This window comes from Macrotis lagotis, chromosome 8 (genome assembly GCF_037893015.1).
Source record: "Macrotis lagotis isolate mMagLag1 chromosome 8, bilby.v1.9.chrom.fasta, whole genome shotgun sequence".
Lineage (NCBI taxonomy): Eukaryota > Metazoa > Chordata > Mammalia > Peramelemorphia > Peramelidae > Macrotis > Macrotis lagotis.
Window position 1 is genome coordinate 150,932,327 of NC_133665.1, and position 26,692 is coordinate 150,959,018.

Consider the following 26,692-nt stretch of genomic DNA (forward strand, 5'->3'; position numbering starts at 1 on the left):
ACAGAATCACTCCATTTCCCAGAAAGGGTGTTGCAGAATCTTTGGGACATCTTGAATTCTTTGGAGCCTGGGGAGTTAATTTTCATTATGTTTTATGAGATGTATGGACTCTAGGGTTCACAGAAGTTAAAAAAATGTGATGCCTAAGCACATGACTAGATGTTGTCTCCCTTGAGGAAGAAATCATGAGAGGATATTCGAATCTACAATATGTGGTACCTCTCTGAGTATCACATAGTTAGTTGCTTTTTAGTTATTTTTTCTCCTTGGAAGCACATTTTCAGCCTGTATTTAAAGAGATGATGCCATTAACAAAGAAGGGGGAAAAGCATCACATTTGCTATAATGATACAGTGCTAATTAAATCTTTGCATCCCACTTAGAATTTTAATCTTGGAGTTTAATGGGGACCCTTTAAAGGAATTCTCTTAAGTATTGCATGAAGGTCCCTGGTTACCAGAGTGGGTTACTAGGCCCCCTTCCCCCAAAAAACCAAATCCACATGTTTGATATTTACAATAACTTTGACATTTCAATTTTAAAATTCATATAACCAAGCCATTTTTTTCTTTGTGATATTACCATGGGTACAAAGATATTGTAAAGAAAACATAGGTAACGGATAAGAAATGACAAGCAGGCTTAAATCCTTGGCACAAGGAAGGAAGCATTGTTTGCAAACAAGTTTCCTATTTTACAATGCTTCATCCAGAACTTTGAAGATGCTAATCATAATCTTTGAGTATGAACCAAAATTGGCCATCGCTTTTTAATTGATTGGGCTCTTGAAAGTAAGATTTATGCTGTACATGTTGGGAAGGTGTCTCAAAACACAGTTAACAAAGCCCATTTGAAATTTTAGTGAATTGTACATTCTTTACTCTTGTCCAAGCCATCTCCTTTAAGTATGCCTCACTATTTTCCTAACATTAAATACATTTCTAGAAACCTGAGGATTTGATCACAGAATTTTAATGTTGAAAAGGATACCCTCCAGGCATTAGGTCCATCTTACGTTTACAAAGTGTATTCCTATAACGACATACTTGACAAGAAGTTGTTATTCAACGTTTGCTTGGAGACTTCCAATGTGAGAGGAAACCATTAGATCTCATTTTATTTTGGGGAAGCTATATGTTTTAGGAATTTTTTTTTATCATCTATATTTATGTGATTTTGTTTTAGCCTTTATGGACCAAACAGATTTAAATCTTGTAGTTCTTCTGTATTTGTAGTCTTTTACCTGTTACCTGGTCTGAATGCTCCCTTAAAATATTGACTAGACCAAGGGTTCTTAAAGTCTGGTTACTCAGAATCATGTTTTAAATGTATAAAATAAAATACACAGGATTTTAATGGAAATCAATTACATTGAAATAAAGATTTATTTTTCCCTTTTCCACCTTCATAGACCCAATGAAATATATCTATGGAACTGTGGGTGTCTTTCAAGTACAAGTCAAGGGGATTCACTTAATTTTCCCTCTAGTGCCTTGCTTAGGAATATCAAGAAATCTGGGTCTATCTTGAATAATGATGCCATGCCTATTTTCTAGAATCATCTTCTATTTTAAGAAAAAAGAAAGTTAGTTGGTTGAAGACTTTATACAAAGGGGAGCCTTTGTCAGACTATGTGTCTCAATTTATGGTTCAAAAAATGTAGTCATCATAGTTATTTGACCCTTTCAAGCTTTGAACTCTTTATATAACTATAAATACCCTCATGTTAAAGACATTACCAAAGAATGGATGTAGGCTCCAAAATCTGACTTATTGTATTGCTTTAGTAAAAGCTCAGCCTGAGGCTCCTAGCTAATTTTTTTTAAGAAAGGAATCATATGGTGGGATTTAGAGCATTGGATTAAGCTTGATTGGGGAGTAATAAACTGATGATCTATGGTCAGAAATTTAGAGTTGGAGAGAGCCTTAGAGATCATTCTAACTTCCTCATTTTATAGGTGAGAAAAATGGTAGAAATGAATGTGTTCACAGCAGGAATAAAAGAAATAGCACATTTACAAATATGATCTTAGATCCTCAAAATAACCCTACAAGGAAAATATTATTATTATTATTCCCATTTTACAGCTAAGGAAACTGAGACAAATAGAAGTTAAGTGATTTGTCTAGGGTCATATAGATGATAAGTGTTTAAGGCTTATTTGAACTGAGTTCTTTCTGACCCCATGCCAAAAGGTCTATCCAATGAATCACCTAGCTGCCTCTAGGTTCCTAGGTCACAAATTCAGAAACAGTCAGAGCTGGCTTTGAATGTTGGTCTTTTTATTTCAAAGTAACACATTGTTCACTGTATCATGATGCTTCCTAGTAAGTAAGGTGTGTATATGTATGTGTGTGTGTATATATATATGTATATATATATATATACATATATATATACTATATATGTATTTATGTATGTATATATATCATATATTTCTGTAACAAATTAAAATGGAGTTTCAGAAAGATTTTCTTCTTCACATAGCTAGAAAATGTAGGCCTCCCCATCTCTAAGTTCACAGATATTCCAAAGTCAATTCCTCCAATCCTTATATTTTATAGAGGAGGAAAACAGGTCAAAAAAAGCTAAGTGAGTCTTTAATTCCCACACATATAGGATCATTTGATTTTAGATCAAGCGTTGGAAGGGACTCCAGAGGCCATCTAATTCAAGACCCTCATCTTACAGATGAAGAGATAGACCCAGAAAAGTTCAGTAACTTCCTTAAAGTGATTTTGGCAGTAAGTAACTAAAACAAGATTTAAATTCTGATTCTAAATAATGTGCTATTTCTGCTATGTCACACTGTCTTTGGTCTAATGCATAAGTTCCCATTTTCCACAATTTTGAGTTGGCTTAAAGTTCGCCAGCCTCTTGTAGGTCCATGAGTCTTGACAGATGGGCCATCAAGGGCAAAAACAACAGCAAGAAGACTGACCCTGGTTAGGCACTTTCTCCCATGGGGAATAAGCACAAAGACGTACAGAAAATGGGGGCAAAAGAACAACCCAACATTAAGTTTATGCTATACTCCCTTAGGTTCTGGGCTGTAAGAAATAAAGGGTTTAGGTTACTAAGTTAACAAGATAAATTTGAATACCTGTCTCCTGTGCTATTCAATATGGATGCCACACTTGATAAATCAAAAGCTCTTCAGAAAAAGCTACATTTCTAATCGATGAATCCCAGTAAAAGAGCATTTCATCCAATGGTTCTTGTAAAATGCATGATTTATTAGTGAGATATATTTCAGTCTTCAAAATCAGCCAGAACGCTTTTTATTTAAACCTTGGGACAAATTCACACAGTGGATAGAAAATGAAATGCTTTCATTCACAATCCCAGGCTGAGTAAAATAGGGTTGACACTGCAGAATATAGGGCCTGTTTATCAAGCCAGATGCTGAACTCCAACACTGCCGTCTTTGTTACTATATTATAAATTAGTAGTTCATCGGGGTTAACATTTCACATAGGAAAAACACAAATGTTAAACACTACAAAAATACCACTCTCAAGTGATGTGTATAGGAGAACTGCAGTGAATGGGGAGGAGGTATGATGCTGGGATTCCAATCAGAAATATACCTGATTTCACAGGGTTCTGAGATTAGGAGGTGAAAGGAATCTCTGAGTTTCTCAATCAGCAAAAGAAGAGGAAAGAGAAAATACCAGAGATGAAGAGACACAGCTGGAGGGAATGTCATGGGCTATCTCATTTAATCCCTCATTTTTCGGAATGAGAAACAAAAAAATAAGAGGAGTTAAGCAACTTATCCAAGGTCACAAAGAGACACTGGAGGCAAAACTGGAATCCAGGTCCTCTGACTCGAGTCAGTTCCCTTTCCACTGATCCACTGTTTTCAGATGTTTATTAGATGGATGGACCTAGGTCACAAGTTCTATTAGCCTCAGTTTCCTAATATGTAAGATAAGGTTCATATAAGATAATATATGGAGAGTGCTTTGCAAATCCTTAAAATGCTCTATAAATGTCAGCTACTTCTATTACTATCACTACCATCTATAGCAATAATACTAACATTTAGATGATGCGTACGGTTTGCCAAGCACTTTACAGATATTAACTCATTTGATCTTTTTTAACAACCCTGAGAGGTGGGTACTATTATTTTATATATTTTACTGTTGAGGAAACTGAGGCAGACTTGCCCAGATTACACAACTATTAAGTGACATGAGAATGGATTTGAACTCTGATAGGTCTTCTTGCCTCTAGATCTATCTGTACCTTTTTTATTGATAAAAAGGACAACATCCTGTGATTTGTCCAAGCTTAAACCTCTGGGATGCAAGACTGTCTCTATTACATTTTTTTCCCTCTAAACATGAATCAACTTTTATAAGGAGACTGTGATGTTCATACATTACTTTGAGTAATGGCAAGATGCATACCAGGTAGTTTAGTTGCCTCAACGAGTAATGTTCTCTATTTATGGATTTTATGCCTGTACCATATAATTACAAGATATTTAGCTGGAAAGCCCATGTTTAAACAAATGAAGCAGACAAATCTTATTGCAGAGAAATTAGTACTTTTGAAAATCTGAAAAATTATAACTTTATTTCAATATCCAGAACAAACTACTCACTTAGTGATTCTTATAAAAGTATAGGGGAATGACTAACATCATGTTAGATGAAAAATCTATTTAAAATCTTTTTTTTTCTCTACTAGATAAACCTTATAGAAATAATAGGGATGAACTTGGAGGCAATCGTTAAAACAAAGGTAGTTTCTAATGATTAAAGTTTCATATAATGGTTTTCAAGGGTGAAGTTTTTTTCTGGGGGATCAAAGGGGTTAAGTGACTTGTTCAAGGTCACACAGCTGGTAAATGTCAAGCGTCTGAGGCCAGATTTGAAGTCAGGTCCCCTGACTCGGGGATCAGTGCTCTATCCACTGCGCCATCTAGCTCCCCATCCCCCTAGAACTAAGAAACTCTAGAAATTGGTTAATTAACAAGCATATATTAAGTACATCCTATTGGTATCTAGGTATAATGGCTAGAACTCTGGGCCTGGAATTAGGAAGATCTGAGTTCAAATCTGCCCTTGGACACTAGCTAGTATAACTTTGGGCAACTCATTTGACCTCTTTTTGCTTTAGTTTCCTCAACTATAAAATGAGGACAATGAGGATTGCTGGGTGGATCAAAAGACATATTTGTCATAAAATATTAGCACATTATTGTTGTGGTTTAGTCCTGTTCAACTCTGTCTCTTCATAGATCATGACACACTAAAACTTCAATAATCTCCATGGAATTTTCTTGGCAAAGATCCTGGAGTGGTTCTCCATTTCCTTCTCCAAAGTATTAAGACAAACAGAGGTTAAGTGATTTGCCTGGGGTCATAAAGTTAATGTGTGTCCAGGGTTGAATTTGAACTCAAGTCTTCCTAACTGCAGGTCCAGTGCTCTCTCCACTGAGCATCTATGTGCAAAGTGCTATTTTTATTGTTGTTACTATTATTCTGTGGCAAGGAACTGCCCAGGGAGTTCACAGTGAGCCAATTCCCATGTTATGAACAAAGAAATGGAAGCCCAGGGAGGTGGACACTGGAAAGTATCAAGTTATCATCCAAGTTAAAAAAGGCTAAATACTCTTGCCCCCAAATCCTGTGCTTTCATTCCTTGGGTAGGCTCCTTCCTAAATTCCCTTCCCTGGTCTATCCAGATTCTCAGCTTTAGCATTGGGAGAGAAAGAGATGAAGGCTGCCAAGAAACCATTTCACCTTTTTTTCATACAGCTGCCAATCAGTTAACCCTGGTGACTCACATTGCCAGGGCTAGAGTGATTTGGTCTTAGTAAGTCAAACAAGGATGGCATTTGCACCTTGACAATCATTTGTACATCATCTTGTGGCTCCACCTGCTTTTAGGTCCTAGAGACATAAATGGCTTAGCAGTGCTCTCTCCAGTTCACTATCTCATCTCTAACTTGGATTATTCTCTTACCTCTCCAAGGGTCAAGTAAATCCAATGCTTCTGCCTGGCAAAGCTTCATCACTGGAGCTGAGTCAATGGATGCTGTACTTCTAATGTGGTCCCCAGGGCATCAGCTGTGGCTCTGAAGTTTTTTCCAGAAGCAAATTTCCCTTAGGGATCCCTGAGGGGCCAGGGCAGTTGCCTATGGAAATCTTAAGTGGTACTATTCTGATCATTCTGATATACTCGGTCCTAAGTATAATGTCACTCAGCAGATGAGGCGTGAGCATCCTTATGCAAACAAATCCCACCATTCTCTTGGTTACTGTTAGATGAAGGAAAAAATGGCTTAAGAGTACTGGACAAAAAGAAATAGATGTCAGGTTCCCAAGCTTGGTAGGCTCCTGAGATCTGTGACACAGATATCCCTAAGGAAAAAAGGGGCAGGACTAAGAATAAGGCTCTTGGTATTCATTGGGCTCAAATTCTGCATAGCTTGGTAGCACAATCTAACATACAAAACACCCTCAGACACACTCACACACACACACACACACACACACACACAAACACGAGGAAATATAAACAGTGGCAAGCAATCAGCATCTATCACCCCCATTGTTATGCCCAACTGCTCAAAAGCCATTTTGAAACCCAAGAGACTGACTTCTTCTCATCTGACTTTTTCTTATTCCTTAAGGACAATTAGATGTGTAAGAAAAGTACACTGGTTCAGACTATAAATATTCCAACTTTTTATACAGATTGTGGATGACCCTGATATGGGACAGAAATTGGTGGCTTCCTCAAGACTTCTGGCAGCAGTAGCTGCCTTCCTAAATGACAACAGTCCAGATCTATTGCTACCGCCCTTGCTTTCCTTATTAGAGCAGCACGGTGGACTCTCAGCTGAAAAGGAATCAGCAACATATTCCTTACTATCATGTGGGCTCTTTTGTGTAAAGCACAGAAAGTCAACAATGAATTCTTGATATTCATCATTGGTTAAGTTTCTTCCATAAACATAGTAAAATGAAAAGGTTATAGGGCTATAGGGTCAGAAGACCTTAGTTTAATTCCTGTCTCTCACCCTTCCTACTTTTGTGAACTCAAACAAATCTTTTAGCTTCCATGATCCTCAGTCTCCTCATCAATAAAGTAAAGGAATGAGAAATATAATGCCTTTGAAATCTCTTCCAGCTCCATCTCTATGTTCCTGTCATAGAGCTTAGGGGCAGCTCAGTAGTGCAGTGTATAGAAAACCAGGCCTGGAGCCAGAAAGATCTGAGTTCAAATCTAACCTGAGACATTTACTAGCTATGACCCTGACCAAAACACTTGAACCATATTTGCCTCAGTTCCTCACACATAACAAAGGAATGCACTGGAGAAGGAAATGGCAAATCCCTCTAGTATCTTTGCCAAGAAAACCCCATGGACAAAGTCTGTGCAATCTTGTAGACTCAGACATAACTGAACAACAATCATAGAAGTTATTGTCTCCATTCCCATGAAGAGTCTTAGAGTATCGGTGTTTTATAATCCGGGGTGGACAAAGAATTTCTAGTACAAGTTCAACTACTGCCTTTCCAACTTGGAAATTCTAATTTGGAAATTGGATTTCCTTAACCTAGAAAGGAGAAATATAAAAGAATATTTAAGAAATCAAATAATTTTTGACATAATGTGTTGTGGAGGTGAGAATACAAAACTGGGTATCAGGTGGCCTGGGTTCTCATCCTGATTCTGTTACTTGGCAGTATGATTTCACCTGCCTAGGTTTTTGCTTCCTTCCTGTAAAGTGAGAGTGCTGGAGGAAGGGATCCTTACAGGTCCCCTAAAGCTCTGACAATCCATGGTTGATTCTTCTTTGAAGATTTGAAGACACGCACACAACACCATGAGAAATGTATTTTCCTTCCTTATTTGAGATAAAATTAGAGAATGTGGGACTTAAGTTTGGGTAGAGGAATTTCATTTAAAATCAACAAACTTCTTTGAAGTAAGAATTGAGGAACATTGAAAAGACTAACAAAAAACTTACAAAACTGTGATACTTGGAATTTAAAGAAAAGAGGTAATTTTGCCATAGAAGACTTAGTTTATAAAGGCAACAGATTAAACCAGAGAATTCCTTAAGGGTCCCATCAGACCCCCTCACCTGTTAAAATTAGGGGAGAAATCAACAACTAACATTTATATACTGGTTGCTGTTTACAAAGAATTTTTTAACAGACTTGAAGTCTTTTGATGCCAATCCTTACCTCTTACAGGTTAAGTCCCTTGCTCAAAATCACACAGCTAATAAGATGATCCTAGATTTGATCTGAATACCAGATGAACTCTCTTTTCTCAATGTCAGTCTATAACCTAAGGAAAAATTTGAACTTTCTTGTAGTTTTTTCCCCCACAGGCTCAGGTCTTCCCATCATTAATATAATTAATTACCCAATGAAAAACTATTGATGTCAGATATTTTGCTTTACTTTTTAGTACATTAGGGGAGAAACAACATTCTTCTAAGGAATACAGCTAAGTTTGATGACATGGACAGATTTTCTCCAGCTGGGAAGAATGTACCATAGCATAAAGAGAAGATGATTCTAGAAACCAAATGGAATGAAGGCAGAAAAAGAATTCTTAAAGGTGAAGAAGTAAGGACAATTTTTTTCCTTTTTTTAAAGAAAAAAATTAATTACTCAACATCATGGAATTACAAAAATTGAAATTCACATATTAAAGGTTAGAAAATGAAAAAACCAAGAAAATAAGATGAAAAAGCCCATATATGATTTTTTCATATTTATTTTTTAATTTTTGTCTCAACAAGGAAGGTGGTATACCTAATAGTAAAATCAATTAATTATAATCATGTTTTCTATAGTTTTAATTCTTTCCCTAATATGTCCATATGAAGTAATTACTTTGTAATTATTAGCATGATTAAACATTAAACAAAAGCTAAATCTTATTTTGACAATCTGAATCTGCCTATGAGGCCTATTTTTATTACTTTACTTTAGGTACTACAAGGCCTTCTGCAGAACATTTGTACTCCAAGTGTAGGATTTCCATGCTATATTAATAAAATGTCATATTGTATCAGTTACCATGAGATCTTCCAATTATTCAGGAGTACAATGTTCTGGGGTACAAATAAACCAATAAAAATATTCACAATGGAAGGCACTGAAAATTTCAGTAGAGGGAATCTGTTAATATCAAGCTATAGATTTGGAAGCCAACCAGTTCAAATTCCATTAAGAAGCATCATGTTTGTTTTGACTTCCAGATAAAATTACATTATAGTTTATATTGATGAGAAGAGTTATTTTCACTAATACAATGGCAAACATATTTCACATCTCACTTTGGAGTATTTGATGGTTCTCTGCCATGAATAACATCACCTACTTTTTTTTTATTAAATAATAATCTGAGTAAATTGCTTATTTTTTTTAAAGATATCACATCAAAGTGTCCCATCTCTTTAAAATGGGGCACTTTACTTTTATTCTAGATTCAGTGATATTTCTTTAGTGAATAAACTAAATGGAAGATTAAAGATGGCTTAAACTTTAGGCTAAGAAAAGATCAGAAATAAATCTATGTTCACATGAAAACAAGACCTTAAAATTGAGAGACAGATATATGTAGAGGTGACTGCTTCATTAGAAAATAAGTTCTTAGTAATCAAGGTAAAAGATATTCTAGAATTTGAGGACAAATGACTATAACCATTAACTTGACCAATAAATCATTAAAGGTGCATGATGTGGTAGGAAAAGTGTTAGACTTGATAGATATGAATGTAAATGGCACCTCAGCTGGACACTTATTAGCTAATTTTACCTGGAAAGCAAATGACTTGATGTCCCTAAACCTGTATTTTCATTTTAAAAATGGGGTATAGGGGGCGGCTAGGTGGCCCAGTGGATAGAGCACTAGCCCTGGAGTCAGGAGTACCTGAGTTCAAATCTGGCCTCCAATGCTTAATAATGACCTAGCTGTGTGGCCTTGGGCAAGCCACTTAACCCCATTGCCTTGCAAAAACCTAAAAAAAAAAATGGGGCATAGAATTGCCTCTAACACTCCATCTCACTGGGCTGTTGATCAAAACAGCTAGGCCATGTAAAGCTCTTTGCAAAACTTTAAAGAACCATAGAAATGTTAGTCATTAAGCTATGTGGTTCAACTCATTTTACAGATGTGGAAACTGAGTATTACTTGCTCAGGGTTCCACAACTACATAATGACAGAACAAAAAGTAAAATAATTCCTCATTCCAAATCCAATTTCCATGGCTTTTTAATAATAAATACAAGATATATTTTTCTATAATAATCTGACAGTTTTTGTTTCGGGGAACTCACAGTGAGGAAACCCTTTCTTTACCAATGTAAGTCCATACCTGCTATGCAAATTATAATCTTAGAGAATGGTTTAGAGCAGAGGCATTGAACATGCAACTCAGCCCACAACATTCCCAAGTGTAGCCAAAACCATCTTAAAATGCTGCTTTTAGCTGGCTTCAATGTGTTGATGTATTAATGGAAAAAAAGTGGTTTTCTAAGTTAATAGGTGACTTGCAGGGATCCTTATGTACCTGCAGTACTTGGCAAAAATTTTGACCCTCTTTAGTGATTAAACTGTTGAATGTGACACTAATGATTTAGAGGGTATCTTGTACAGGTTAACTGTGCCAGTATACATCAGAAATAGGGCTTAAACCCCGATTAATTCAAAAGTATGACTTCTTTCTGTTCCATCACATTACCTCTATTATTGTGTTAACAGAGACATGCTCATGCCACCTTTCTGGAAATATAATTTTTCTTTCGATTCATGTCAATCTCTTAGAATGACCAACTTGACTTTAAGTTTCTTTCTTAAGTCATTTTCCTTTGAACAATTGGATCCTGAATGCATTTGGTTTTCTTTCCCATTGGATAGTTCATCTGGCCCAGGGCAAGCCTGCAGGCATCTTCCAAAGAGGGTATGGTAAGGAGGAATTCAACTTATATATATATATCTTTCATATATCTGTGAACCTGTGCCTACACTGGGCTAGGTACATTACAAATAATATCTCATACGATCTTCAGAGCAACCCCATGAGTTCAGTGCTGTTATGACCTTCATTTTATAGTTGAGGAAACTGAGGCAAACAGCTATTATGAGACTTACTCAAAGTCTTAGAGCTAGTTAATGTCTGAGGTAGAATTTGAATCAAGATTTCCCTTCCTTCAGGCCCAAGCACTTTACCACTGTGCCAATCACTAATTCTGATATATAAGAGATATGGCAGACTGGGCTGAATCTAGATCATATTGCATACTTAAATTTCTAACAGCAGCTTATTTTCTTATAATTTATCATTTTCTATTCAAAGTAGACTATATACAATTTCAATTAGCTGGAGTTTTCTTGGATACTGAGTTCTAGTTAATGGAAATTTTAATATAATTGTTTCTATAGGTAAAATCAAGTGAAATTTGGGGATTTCTTAATGCTGTTGTTTTCCCTCCATGTTAGTATTTATGTATATGAAACTAATAAACTGATGCTATAAGGGCTTAACTTGCCAATGATCTGAGGTCCATAAAGCCAACACTGTACATTAGTAGGGCATAGTTTGGACTATGCAGTTTAGATCTTGTGGAATCAAACGGTTCAAAAACATAACAGCTGAGAACATTAAAATGACAGAAGGCGCTCTAAGTCACAGTTTATCCTATTTTCTCTCTATTTCACATTTTTACAAAACTAAAAGGAAAGCCAACCATTCTAGCCAGGGTCCAATGCTATGTGTGATGTGGAGTCAAGGACAGAAGCATGACCTTGGGTGGGTCATTACACAGCTCTGGGCTGGTCTCAGGATCCTCTGCTGCAAAGCAAGAGGATGTGTCCCAGAAGGCCACTTGATTACCTTCCAACTCTGTCTAAGATCCTATGATTGAATATGTTAAGAAACCCTTTTCTTGGCTTTATTGCTTTCTGTGCTCATTTTGTGATGTCAGTCTTATTTCTCAAACTATCCCCTAGTATTGGGAATGTCCTAATCAGGAAAGGATTAAGTTGTTGACAAGAAAAATTTAAACCAAAATAAAGTGAAACTTCTTGATAACTGGCGTTGGGGACAGAACTGTCTAGCTCTGTTTTGACTTTGCTTAATTACAGCATTATTAGAACTGTAGAATCTGTGAATTAGGGTTTGTAATATATAGAACTGTGAAGGATGCATACATACACATGTATGACATACCCATATATGCATAAATCTTCGTATATACACACACATATTCATTATCTATGATTTTTGAGGTTTTCTATAGAAATCATATATAACACCTAGACTATCTATCTATCTATCTATAAACAATAAATGTTTTTATGGAATACATATATACAAAATAGAGTATAAACATGTACAGTTATGTACATATATGTGGAAATATGTTTACTGTCCACACAATGCATAGTCTAGATATATATATATGTATAATCTAGCTATAAAAACTAATCATAATGAATATATATTTATATGATTGTATAGATCATCATATTTAATGTTTATATATAATTAATTATACAGGTAATTCTATTTATAAAATTTATAGATAATCTATGATATATATTATATATTCTACATTTATGACTGTCAAGGTTTTATTTATGTACAGTGTTATACATACTTTATACATATGCATTATCTATGATTATCTAGATCCATATATCATATATTTTATACATATATGTATACATGTATGTAACACACACATTTGCATGCCCACAAAGCCTGTTGGTAAAATGGAAAGAAGGCTAAATTTGAAGTCAGAATATAAGGTTCAAACTCCACTTCTGTTGTTTATTACCTGGGTGACCCATCTCTGGCCTTTAATTTCCTTATCTGTGAAATGGAAGAGGGAACAGTTTTTGCACCAGACGATCTTGAGGATCCCTTCTAGCTCTAAATCTCTAATCTAAGTATGTAGGGAAACGTAATATTTTATTGTGAAAAAATGCTGGTTAAAAAGACATAAATTCTGGTTTAATTCTCTATTTTTTCTTCTTTGGCAGTATATCAACTAACTCAAGACCTCACAGAAACAGAGGACTCTCTTAGGGGCTGCTATTAAGTGATTCGATGCCTTGAGTATGGTTTTGGGGGGGGGGGGGTCAGGAGTACCTGAGTTCAAATCTGGCCTCAGGCATTTAATAATTACCTAGCCGTGTGACTTTGGGCAAACCACTTAACCCCATTGCCTTGAAAAGACAAAAACAAAAACAAAACAAAGACAAATTTGCCCTGAGAAACGTATTAGCTGTATGACCTTTGGCAAATCAATTAACTTCTGTCTGCTTCAGTTTCCTTAATTATAAACCAGGGATAATAATAACATCCATTTCACAGAATTATAAGGGTCAAATGAGACAATATTTGTAAAAATATCCCCATCCCTGGAATGTAAACCCTCTTTATCATTTTATCTTGTAATTTATTTCCTTTATGCCTAAACTCAAATACACCTTCCCCAGAAAGTCTTTCCTGATTGCTCCGTCTACTAGTGCCTCCATGTCTATTCATATATTGTTATATATACACTTATATATGTTTATAAGTATGTTCACACACATATATGTATACCCATGTTTGTGGACTTATCTATGAATATGCATATATCGCTCCCTTGACTTAACTAAAAGATGGTTGAGAGAAGGGTTTCTTACATTTTTATTTTTGTAACCCTGTACCTAGTACCAGAGTGGGTGATTAAAATGTTTTTTTTTGGTTGAAAACATAGTATTTTCTTATTATATAAATACTACTATTCACTCTCCTTGGATCTTAAATAATTTCTTTTAAAATTCCTTTGGGACACCTCTACTTAACTTCTATCATTTGCCATTTCAAAAGGAAATGCCAGGATCTAGACACGATAAAGCAATAAGGATCTAATACATCTTGCTTGGTATCATGTCTCTGTTCAAAAGTCCTTCAATTGCTCCCTAATAGTTTCACATTCAGTCAAGATTAGGGCAGTGAGGTGGCTCAGGGGGTAGAGAAATAAGCCTGAACAGGAAGACCTGAGTTCAAATTTGTCCTTAGATACTTATTAGTAGTGACTCTGGGCAAGTCATTTAACTTCTGTCTGTAAAATGAAGCTAACAACAGCACACCAGGCGATTTCGGGATTAAATGAGATAATAATTATGAGCTGTTAGGACAGTGACTGGCACATTGTACCATAAATGTCTGCTTTTGTTATTAATCTCTTGAAGCATTTTGCCATGTATTCAAATTGTAAATTTGATATTTTGTTTCTAACTTTTTTGGGAGGGGATCATCAGTCTAGAAATGGTACATACCAAGATTCATCTTAAAGACATTTCGGCCTGTTCCTGCTACTGCTAAGATATAAGGAGAAAAATTTAAGAGAAAATGTTGAAACCCTTTACTAGTCTATCCTTCATTGAGATCATCTCTAATCTGTCACATATGTGTCTTTTATTCATGGTTGTTTGAATGTTGTCTTCCCCACTAGATCATAAGCTCACTGAGCGAGGGGACTGTTTTTGGATTTCTCTGTATTCTCAGTGATTGGCATGGTGTCTATGGGTTCTTAATAAATGTTGGTTAATTTGATTTAAATTTTTAGAATTATTTAGAAAATATTTGTGAATTTATTAGTTCATTTGAATGTTCCCTTTTATTGGAAACTACATTTCAATTTATTTTAACTCGCTTAGACCAAACTCATTCTTATATGCAAAACACTAGGTTAGGTGTAAGTGGAGAAGTTCAGGGATAGAGGCAAAGACTGTCTTGCTTATCCAGTCTCTGAACAATTTGTTAGGGCATTATCACAGACTCATAGGAACAAAGAATTAGAACTAGTACACAGAGGTCTTTTAGTCCAACTTCAGTATGTACAGATAATGGAAACTCAGGCTTAAATCAGTTCAGTGATCGCCACACAGATGGGGCCATATATAAAAATAACTTTGATTTGAGGCAGCTAGATGGTACTGTGCTTAGAGTCAAAGTCCGGAGGATCTGAGTTCAAATTCAATCTCAGACACCTGATATTTATTAGTTGTGTGACCTTGGGCAAGTCATTTAACTCCATTGCCCCACAAAAACTGAAAAAACAAGCAAAAATCTATGATATCTTATATGTGCATGAGAAGATGGCTCGGGACAGAAATCAGAGAAGGCAGAAACCAGAACTTCATAGGTTAAAAAAAAAGATGAGTAGGAGTCAAAGTTTTGGAGTCAGGGAATCAGAGGAGAATCCCAAATACAGGAAACGACATGAAGAAAAACTCAAGTATGGATGGAGTTGCATGGGGATAAGGATGGGGGTGCTCCAGATTGTGGAAAGGAACAAACATTTATTAATCACCAAACAGATGGCAAACATCATGTTACATTATTTTTACAACAATTATCTCATTTGATCTTTATAATCTTGGGAGGTAGGTGGTGTTATCATGCCCATTTTACAACTGAGAATGTGGAGGCTAGGTGACTTGTCCAGGGTCACACAGCTAGTGAATATCTGATGCTGATTTTGAATTCAGGTCTTCCTGACTCCAAGCCAGGTGCTCTATGTGCTGTCAGATTACATGGAGAGAAGCCTGGAAAGTTTACAGAGCCTTGAATGACAAGCTAAAGAGTCTTCGACTCTCTTTGACAGGATCCTGGACAAGAAAATGATAACAAAACAGGATGTTCTTATATTCAGTATTCTTCCTGGTATAACTTTTCTTTAGACACTGATATTCCTTTCTGAAATTGCAAATGATACTATAGGAACTTGGCTGTTTTGTCCCATAAAGTATTTAGTGTTTTCTCCTGAGGAAAGGGAATTGTTCCATATAAAAAGTAAATGAGCTCTTTTCCAATCTCAAAAATAAACCTGTGAAATAAAATAGAGGTAATAATGAGAAATGTAATTATATAATTAGTGTTCTTAGAGTTTTCTTTTCACTCTCTAAGACCATAATTTATTGAGGAGTTGCCAATCAACAATGACCAAGAAGTTCCCTATGACAATGAAATTCCCACTCCCTACCATTAAAAAAAAGACCATTTGCTTCTCTGCAAATGTTAAAGATGATAATCTCGGGGAAAATGGTATTTGTTTCTATCTTTTCCCTGTTTAATGAAAAAATAAACTTTAAGATTTATATATTCAAAACCACTTTTAAGGAAGAGCTACATAAATGAATTTGAAGTATCATGACAATGGATAGAAAAAATGTAATTTAAATTACTTGGCTGAGATGTGATTGAAAAAAGTGCTCTATTACTTAAATGATTCCTTCAAAAAATTTAAAGGGTGATTCAATAACATTATCGGTTATAAGAATAATAAATGGATTCCAAAGTTAATAGTGATAAAATGACATGCTAGTCTATTTTATAGAACTATATCTTAATAATAGAATCATGGAAATTCAGAGATGGAAGGGACCTTAGAGATTACCCAGATTCATAAAGAAATTGTAGTAAAATGACTTGCCCAAGGTCATAGAATAAGTTCATCAGAGCTGGAGATAACCTTGAGGTTTGCTGACTCCTGTTCCAGGGTGCTTTTGACTCAGTTTTTTTTGTTTTATTTATACAAGGCCCTTTCCCCATAAATCTTAAAACATCTTATATTGAGCCAGTCTTCTGGTGCATTTATGTATTATGGTCATGATTACTCCTTAGTAATTCACATTCAAAAGATTCAAATTAGTTTAAAGCTAGTCCATATATATAATGAAGATATTTTTGATACACTATAATAACAGCAACAACAAATAGAATCCTATTCTGTTTAAGAATTGCAAAATACTTTAATATATTGTCTAATTCAATCCTCCTCACATAGACTTAAAAAATAGATGTTATCATTATTCCCATTTTGCAGATGAGGAAATTGAAGATAAAAAAATTAAATGATTTTCCCAAGGTGACATAAAGTATTTAACGTTTCTAAGCCTCAGTTTCTTTCACCGTAAAAATGACAGGATTCAAGCTCAGGTCTTCCTGACTCCAAGTCCAATGTTCTAGTCATTTTATCACCCCTAAGTTTTCCTCATTACTGAGAATGAGTTTGCCATGATCTATTCATTTTACCTGGTACTTTGAAACCCAGTGCCACCATAATTCTATGTGATGACTAACTAACTGAGTTTTCTGACCATGTGGTCTCAGAGGCCTTTTGATGGGAGATTGAGGCCAGGGATCTGAGCCTCCTTAGCATTGTGTTCTCAGCCCCTGACCTAGTCGACTTTAGAAACTCAAGTTAATTGCTATGTCATTTAAATAGACATTTAATTGCTTCAGGTGAGTTCAGTGTTCTGAAAGATTTAAGACAGATTCCCAAAGTACCATGCCATTGCTGAAGCTTTGGAGTATTACAGTTTATTATCTTGGAATTACAAAAATATGGGAATTAAAAGAATATGGAGAGGCCATCTTAATTTAATTTCTCAACACATCTAATATCAATCCTCTGATCTCGAATATGGAGACTAGTGAATGAAATTAACTCTGAAGTTCCTTCCTGCTCTGAAAATCTATGATCTTCCAAGCTAAGCAGAAAGTCACTTTTATTATCTGAGATAAATAAAAATCTAACTCACTTTAAAACTACCCAGAGACAGTTATTTTGCACCTTCACTAGGTAATTCCTTGTGATTAAAGCAGCTTATTTTCATCTCTGGTGCTTTGCACACAGCAACCTTTAAATCTTGTAGCAAAAATATTAATATATTCCATTAGGAAGATATGGAAGCTGAGGCATAATGTGGTTATGTCTTGCCCAAAGAAATGAATCTAGTCAGCAGTAGTTCCAAGACTTGAATTCAGGTCTTCTAATGCCAAGTTCAGGCTTTTTCTTTTTTCTTTTCTTTTTTTTAGTTTTTGCAAGGCAAATGGGGTTCAGTGGCTTGCCCAAGGCCACACAGCTAGGTAATTATTAAGTGTCTGAGACCGGATTTGAACCCAGGTACTCCTGACTCCAAGGCCAGTGCTTTATCCACTACGCCACCTAGCCGCTCCTGTTCAGGCTTTTTCAGTGACATTATGAATCACTCTTAAATATCAAGGAATATTTCCTTTATAGCTAAGCTTATGCCTTGCTACTATTTCATCTTTCTCTCTCCTTAATGGAGAATAAAAAAGAGATGTCAGCATTCATATGAGGCAAGAAAAAGAAAGCTATTTAGTTCCTTTCCACTCCGCCCCCCCCCCCCCCCCCCCCCCCCGCCCCCTCTTCCTTTCTTTATCTTCTGCACTGGCCAACCTAATGAATGTATTCTCCTATCCAGAGCATTCAAGTTAATTAACAGTGAGTTAAGGGTTGACTCTGTTAAATAGACTTTTATATCTTCTAGGGAGCTTTTGGGTAGTCCAGGAGCACAGGGATGGAATGTTCCCTTTGGAGAGAGGAAATCCTGGATTTAAATCATGTCTTTGACACATACTAGGAGGGTGTCTCTGGCCAAGGTACTTAACTTTTCCAAATCTCCATTTCTTTCACCAGAAAATAATAGTGGCACCTGCTTCCCAGAGCTGCTGTGATGAGCAATTGAGCTAACATATGTACAAAACTTTGAAAATTTTAAAGTGCTATGTAAATGCTAGCTGTTATTATAGATCCCACTCTGACATTTAGAATTCAGCACGTCTCTATTTGTCATCAGTGAGGGCTTGGGAGTCAAATCACCCAAAAACCAAATTAAAATCCTCTGTTTCACAGACGTATTTCCCTAACAGAGATGGGGATGGGGCATGGTGGGAACAGAGCTGAATTTAGATTGAGAAAACTGAATGATCGCTGACTCCCTGTGTGACTCTGATGAGGTCATGCTCTCTCTGGGTCTTGGCTTCTTCTATAAAAAAGCAGATAAAAATACCTGCCCTATGTCCATCACAAGGTTGCTGAAAAGATCTGAATTAAATGCTGCAAGCATTTGTCAAACTGTTGATTGCTATATAAACTCTTTTGCTTAACAAGCTATTTCCAATCAGCCACCTTACTAATAGATGCCTTTGATCTCAATAGGGATCAGGTAGGAGTTTAGTGAGATCATTCCTCCTGGGTAAATCACCTGAAGTGATTGGGGGGACAGGAACAGGTCAGTTGAGATTTCTTTGTTTTTCACATAGCTTTTCATATAACATAACATAGTTACTTTTATATGTCATATAGACATGTGGTGAGTGTATATAGGCACACACACATGAAAGCATGCATGTATGATGCATACACACTGCCAATAACACTAGGATGTATTTGAGATGAACCTTGAACCAATATCTTCATGACTTTGAGATCAGTTCTCTTATTGATGTCATGCTATCTTTCAGATATATACATGTATATACATATATACACAGTATCTATAAACATCCATGTAACATACATATAGAGAGGTAGAGATAGATAGAAAACAGCATTAGAGTTATATGATATCCTTTTCCCTTCCAGCTTATAGATGAAATATAGCAGGTAAGAACAATCAAAACTTTTGAAAGTTATAATGTTGAAAGTATCTACCTTCTCATGAATCCTTCCAAAACATTTCTACTACAGAAAAATTTAAGTTTTTCTTTTGTTTAGAAACAGCCATTTTGCAGATAAGGCAAACTAAAGTCCTAAGAGTGGAAGGGACAGGCTGAAGGTCATAGGCTGATGCACTAGTGCCAGAACGGGAAACAAAGCATGGGATAGAAGTTCACAGATTTCAAGCCATGTTAACTCCCTACCAGGAGTTGATTATAGTGATTATTTTGAAAGCAAATTAAGACTTATGACTATCGTGAAATAACTCAGGTCAATGATATTCTTTATTACTCTGCTAACAATTTTTTTCCTAGAGGGGAAAATTATAGACATGGAACCAATTAAGCAACCTGTCTTCCTTGGTAAACGTTCTTCCCCCCCCCTCCCCCGGAAGATTCTCTCTTTGGGTTTATTGTTCAGTGGAAGGAGAGGATGCTTTGTCTCTTAGGCACTATTGTGATAGGTGCTGCATTAATTCTTCCCACTTTCCTAATTTGAATTTTAAAAGGCTATGTTATTCCAGAAAGGGCAGTTATAAATATGAAGTCAAATATTTAAAAAATGAACTTTCAATGAATAGTATCCTGAGGCTAAACACCTCTATAGATGACCCCTTGGAAATTTTAGTTAACCAGAGCCTTATGATTAACCTTTATTGGTCTCTATATTTCCACTGTTAGTTTATCTTTCTTTTATCAAATTTTTCTACTCCTATATGAAAGGTAACAAAATTACATGCCCCCACAAACTTTAAATAGATTCTCTTGAGTGTGAGGTCCACAAAATGTCTGCCACAAAAAAATAAAAATTAAAAAAAAAACCCTTTAGAAGGCTGTAGTGTCACACGTGTATTGTTGGTGTAACTATGGTAACCTACAAATGCCACCAGTGTGTCCATTTCATACACAAATGAGGGGACAGCTGTGGAGTCCACATGTCTGCCAATAGAATAATAGATGTGAACAGGGATGGCCTGGGTCAGAAAATTACAACTCATTTATATTAATCAGAGCTTTCACATAGCATCCAAGGCTCTGAGCTATAAAATGAAAATGGAAAGGAACATAACATTACGAGGATAATTTTTAGGCAATAGCATTCAAAATAAGCATCCTCAGCAGATGCAGGAACATTTTATTAGAGTGTTCCAAAGTCAAAGTTTCCGAGACCCTACATAGATACCAAGTTGCATCATTTCATTTTCTGGGTCTGGCTTTTTGCATTTATCGCAGAAGTGACTTTTAAGTGTATTAAATCCATTCACTCCTTTACAAATTAAACCTTGATGTTAGTCACATTATATTGAAAGTTCCATTTCCAGAAATGTTTGATCATCATCTCTGAATATTAGATCTGGAAGACGACCTTTGAGATAATTTAGTTCAATCTCTTCATTTCTCTAATTTATAGGGTTCAATGATGCTCCCAAGGTCATACAGCTAAGCAGGGGCATTTCCAGGACTACATAGAAGATTCCTGGCTTCCAGAACAATGTACTTTCTTACTAACATCTGGTATTTAGAAAATTTTAAGCTAATATCTCAGATCTTTTCAAAGAGCTTTAGAAAACTATTTTAAAAATTAAATTCATTATTTTAATAAATAATAAATATAGGAAGAAACATGAAAAATTATCTAGCAATACCTCAACCCCAAATTCCTGAAAAATTATTATTTAGATATGGAGAAAACAGTCCAAGAAAAAACAATTATCTGAGAATAACTTGTGTACTACAAGTTACAAGAGACAAGAGCAAGTACACTGACAAATTACTTTCAATCAGAAAATATACAAAGAAATGAAGAGACAACAACTTTTGCTATCATTAGAGTGGGACAATTTTTTCCCCCTGAGTCCCTAGAGTAATTGTTTTAAGCATTAGACTTAAATGGTATCATCTTTCTTTGCTGCTTTGAAGCAAACATATTTAGCTTTGCATGATTTTAACTGCTTAAATGTGATTTCAACTTCATATGCTAAACCTTGCCCTAAATAAATATTAATCAAAGTTCTATTCACTAGTTAAAGATGGTTCCATTGTTTCTGGGAGCTAAAATATGATTCTAAAATGGAATGTTTTATCTCCAGATTGGCTTACCCCAAAAATAGATGTTCAGTACCATTTTTAAAAATGTTAAATACAATATTTGAACAACCATATATTAAATTTCAAAATGAATCAGAGAAAGCCTATTATTTCATGACTTGAAAATGTAATTTGAAGACTGCTTTATGAAAGACTAAAGAAATGAATTTCATGCCTTATAATTTACCATATTTTTCTTCATGACCATAAGATTCTTCATTGGCATTTATAATCAACAAAGTTATTCTAGCAGTCAACTCTCTGAAACAGCAGAAATTTTTTTTTTTTAATCAGATTTAAGGGCCTTTTTTGGTGGGGAAAGTGAAAGTTTAAATCCTGGCACATGTGCGTGTGACCATAGGCAAACTACTTCATCTCTCTGGGTCTCAATATCCTCAGCTGCAAAATGATTAATTTGAATTCACTGCTCCCTAAGGTCCCTTTGAAATCCTTATCTTAGAATAAGAATTCTCAACTTATGCTCCGTGAACTTGTTTATTGTTAATATTTGATAACTGTCCATCAATATTATGGTTTCCTTTGTAATCCCATGCATTTTATTTTTTTTTATTTTTTATTTTTAGATTTTTTTTGCAAGGCAAATGGGGTTAAGTGGCTTGCCCAAGGCCACACAGCTAGGTAATTATTAAGTGTCTGAAACCAGATTTGAACCCAGGTACTCCTGACTCCAAGGCCAGTGCTTTATCCACTACGCCACCTAGCCGCCCCTAATCCCATGCATTTTAAATGAATATTCTGAACAGATTTGTCAAGAGATTCTTGACACAATAAAATTTAAGATTTGGCTGCTGTTAAACAAGTCAGTGTTAATTACAAAGCTAATGAGGTTAAAAAAATGACTAGTTTTAACAACATAAGGATAAAGACTAGGTTTGTAGTGGTCTCAATTCTGTCTATCTCCTTGATTTTTCAGAATCCCTGGCATGAGTATTACTATCTGTAATTAAGATTCAGAAGTAGGGTCAGTGGATGGATCTAATTTCATGAATCCCCTTTTAATTCTTTAGGGTGTGTGTTTTTTTTTTTAACATTATCTTACCTTTAACTACTTACAAAGTTCAAATTTTCAAACTTTTTAAAATTTAATTACATCTATTGAAGAAATGCATTCTAGAAATAGGTTAATAATAACTGCTTGTATTTTTAAAGCATTTTATATCTAGAGCTCATTTGATTCTCACAACACAGTCACAAGGTAGGTGGCATTAGAATCCTCATTACACAGATAAGGAAAATGAAGTTTGTCTAGAGTCACATGACTATTGTAAGCATGAAATTTGAAGTCAAGTCTTCCTTGCTTCAAGTACAGTAACATTACTTAGTTGCTTTGTAAGGCTGAATCACAGAAGCAGGTTTCCATTTAAATTAAGGGGTTTGGATCATTTTTAAAGCCACTAAAATTATTTCACAAACATCTCCATTTTTTGGTATTCAATCAAAAATAGTTTAGAAAGGTCAAGATCATTTTGTCTATGTTTTCAGTCAATAGGGAAGCAGACTTTCAATTTTCCACATCAACAATAGGGTCCTATTATAACTATATTATGATAATTTATTATCTTATTATAAATATTTTAAAATTATAAATGGTAGTTCTAAGATACCACCCACCCCAAATGTATACTTTCTCTGATGATATAGCATTTTTGGACTATTAACTTCTTCAGGTTTATATTTGATTTAGTTTATTTTTTTTCCCCTGAGAGAATGCTGTCTTATGGGTAAAAGTCACTGAACCAGCACAAAATAATTTAAGGAAACATGTAGAAGAGCAGACTAACATCTGTTGTTTTTTTCCCCCCCTCATAACACTGAACCCTCCAACACAATGCTGTCTTCTTTTTTTTTTTATGTCCCTTTCAATGAAGCTATAGAATAGTGAAGCAAACCCCTTCTTGGGGAACAGAATAGGTTCTTTTACTCTTGGACACTGTTTGAGATTCAACAAAGGAAGAGGCAACTGGTGCTGGCACATTACTAGGTGTATTCACTCAGCCTCACGTGTAGCCCACGCTGCAAACCCATTGTGTCCGACATTACACAATACAAGGAGGTGAACAGTGCACCAAGTGTTGTCTATCAAGCTAATGTTAGCAAAGATGGAAGGAAGCTCTTTCTTTGTTGTCCCTCTGAATTACATTATTCTTACAAACTTCTATAATCTATGATTCTTACACCTAGACACATACAACGGTCAAGGGCCATGAAAGGGTGGTAGTTTACAGATTGGGCACATTCAGCAAACATTAAGTTCCTATAAGTTCTGGGGAAACCTATTCTTTAGGGACTTGCGGACTATTGGGGTATGTGAATGATGGTCAGGGAAAATATAGCACTGACACACACATAGCAATTTCGAACTGGATGAACTGTTAATAACTGGGGTGTGGGGAGGCAGTAGTGCAATCAGGAAAGGCCCCCTATAGGAAGAACCTGGCAAATAGACAAAAACTGTGCTTTAGAGGAAGCTAGAGGTGAGATTTGAAATTCTTTGAGCCAGATGGTTGAGGTTTCCAGGGAGATCACCAACAATGTTAATAACTATACAAAACAGGCATCTTTCCATCTCTGTGTCTGTCTTTCTTTCTGTCCAGTGTTTATGTAGGATGTAGCCCACCCTAAATGTTATTTTTTTTTTCAAGAAACCTCTTTTGATCTATCTCACCCTGAATGCTCAATTTTTCTTCTAATGAATGATCACTTCATTCCCAGGACCCGGGACAGTGCCTTACACATAACATTTATTAAAATACCTGTAGAAGACATTTTACTGATCTGAAAAAGGAATGTTGATGAAACCTCTTCCCATCATCAAAGGAAGCTTTAAAGTGCACACTGCTTCATCAAAAAAATCTATATTTACCGATCCAGCAAGTAATGTCTGAATATTACACAAGATAAAAACAAACAGCCAGGTAGGGAGTGTGAGCTTTACTTTGGAGCTTGTGATACAAAAACACTCAAAGAATTTGGCTCCTGAATAAAGGTGACAGCAAACCATACAATTTCCACACAGAAAAACTCACACTGCGCCTTTATTCCCTTTTCTTAAGGACCATTGTTGACTGAAGACTCCTTGTCTTTTAAAATTCCTTCATGTGAATGGATGAGGCAAGACATCTGCCAGGATACACTCACATTTGCATGCAAATCAGAGACCTAGGGACACACATGCTCCTCGGTAGCCAAATATCACTTTTACTCTTATATTTATGGTGTTCAAACTTAGTTCCTGAACTTTCTGGTCTCACAATGCACTAATTCTTTAAAAAAAAAAAGATACAAAATAACCGGTGAAGGAGCTCTCCATCAGAGAGATGATATGAAATCATGGGAAGAGAATGGAATATAATTTCCTTAGGAAAAGGAAAAGCTTTCTTTTTTTTCTAGAAAATTACATGGGAAAAGTTATTTGAGCAGAGTAGTTCCAGCCATTGAACTATTATAGAAATGAGCAAAAGAAATGTTTCTTTCAAAGTCTTGCCTTTCTGTATCAGGTGAATTTGGACTATTCTATTGTGATAGAAGCAGAATCTGGGGCTGCACTGTTAACCCTTGATTGGAGAGCTGATCACCGAGTCAGTTCAAGGCACTAGACTAGCCACCAACCCCATCCCCCCTCCCCAAATTGAGCCAATAGATGGTAGCATTTCTAGCATTTCTCGTGGAGCTCTCTCTCTCTCTCTCTCTCTCTCTCTCTCTCTCTCTCTCTCTCCTCTCTCTCTCTCTCTCAGAAGGTAGAGTCATTTTTCTACCCAATCGAACCCAGACAAACAGTTCTTTCGAGAAGAGACTGGAGAGAAGAGAAAGGAGGGGATGCTCATTTCGCTCCTTGGCATTCTCCTCTTGGGGCACTTGCTGGCAAACTTTCCTCCCTGACTTCCCTGATGGAGTGGGCTTGGCAGGAGCGATCCTGCAGCTCCCTGAGAAGATGCTTCCCTAACATCCCGGGCATCCTCAGCCTCCAGTCTCCCCAGCTGCCTTCTGGGGGTTCGGCGAATAGGAACTAAAGAGCAAAATGCCTTCCGACGTGTCTGCCGCGATCCTGATCGCTTTCGGGGCCCAGAACCTCTTCCTGCCTCCTCTCCTCGCCTTCCCCCATCTTGTCCTCATGACCTCCTCCTCCTCCTCCTCCTCCTCCTCCTCCTCCTCCTCCTCCTCCTCCTCCTCCTCCTCCTCCTCCTCCTCCTCCTCCTCCAACGCCGGCGTTTCCTCCCTCCTCCATCAGTCCCTTTCCTTCTCCTCGCTTCATTTCTTAGGACTTTGACGGAATTGCCCTCCTCGGCATCTTTGCCTTTCTTTTCTCCATCCCTGCCGCCTCCCCCCATCCCGTCATCCCCCTTTTCTCCCCATCCTCTCCCCCATCCCTGAAGCCCGGTCCTCCTCTTCCCTGTCCCCCCCCCCCCGGTTCTGCCCCCCTCGCACCGCTCTCCTGGGCTTCGCCGCCCCCCACATTCTCCCTCTCTCTAGACCCCCTCCCTCCCCCTCGGCAGGACCCGGGTCCCCCGAGCCAAGTTTCCCGCGACTTCCCTCCCGGGGTCCCCGACCCCCGAGGGGCCACGGCACTTACCGGGGAGGCCGGAGCCGGTGCGGGGCGTGCGCGGAGGCCGGCGGGGGGCACGGCGCGGGGCCCGGGGGGCCGGGGGGCGGCGGGGCTACGAGGGGGGGCGCCCACACATTCAACAGCCCGCGGCAGCGGGGCTCCCGGAGCCGCGGGGACCGGGCTGGCGGGGGGTGGGGCGCCGGGGCTCCGCGGCCGCAGCTGCTGCCTCCCCCCGCCTGACTTCGGTGACGGCCAAGTGCAGCCGCAGGCTCCCGCGGGGGAGCGGCTGCCCTGGGGGAGTGGCCGGGGCTGCCCTGGCCGGCGCTGGCACCGGGCTGGCACCGGGCTGGCCCCGCTCTGCCCGCCGCCGCGCGCGCTCGCTCTGCCTCTCTCTCCTCTCTCTCCTCTTGCCTCCCTCTCCCTGTGCCCCTCTCCCTCTCCCTGTGCCCCTCTCCCTCTCTCTCTCTCTCTCTCTCTCTCTCTCTCTCTCCTCTCTCTCCCTCTCTCTCTCTCTCTCTCTCTC

The 26,692-nt window shown here is 37.2% G+C and overlaps 1 protein-coding gene across 1 annotated transcript in view; it reads right to left on the reverse strand.

The window, feature by feature from the left end:
• Nucleotides 1-26,271, reverse strand: part of LRRN1 (leucine rich repeat neuronal 1) — a 51,734-nt gene extending 25,463 nt beyond the window's left edge. Inside the window, exon 1 of the mRNA XM_074198686.1 lies at nt 26,197-26,271. The gene's annotated coding sequence lies outside the window, so the exon portion shown is untranslated. The remainder of the gene's footprint in view (nt 1-26,196) is intronic.
• Between the last annotated feature and the right edge of the window lie 421 nt (nt 26,272-26,692).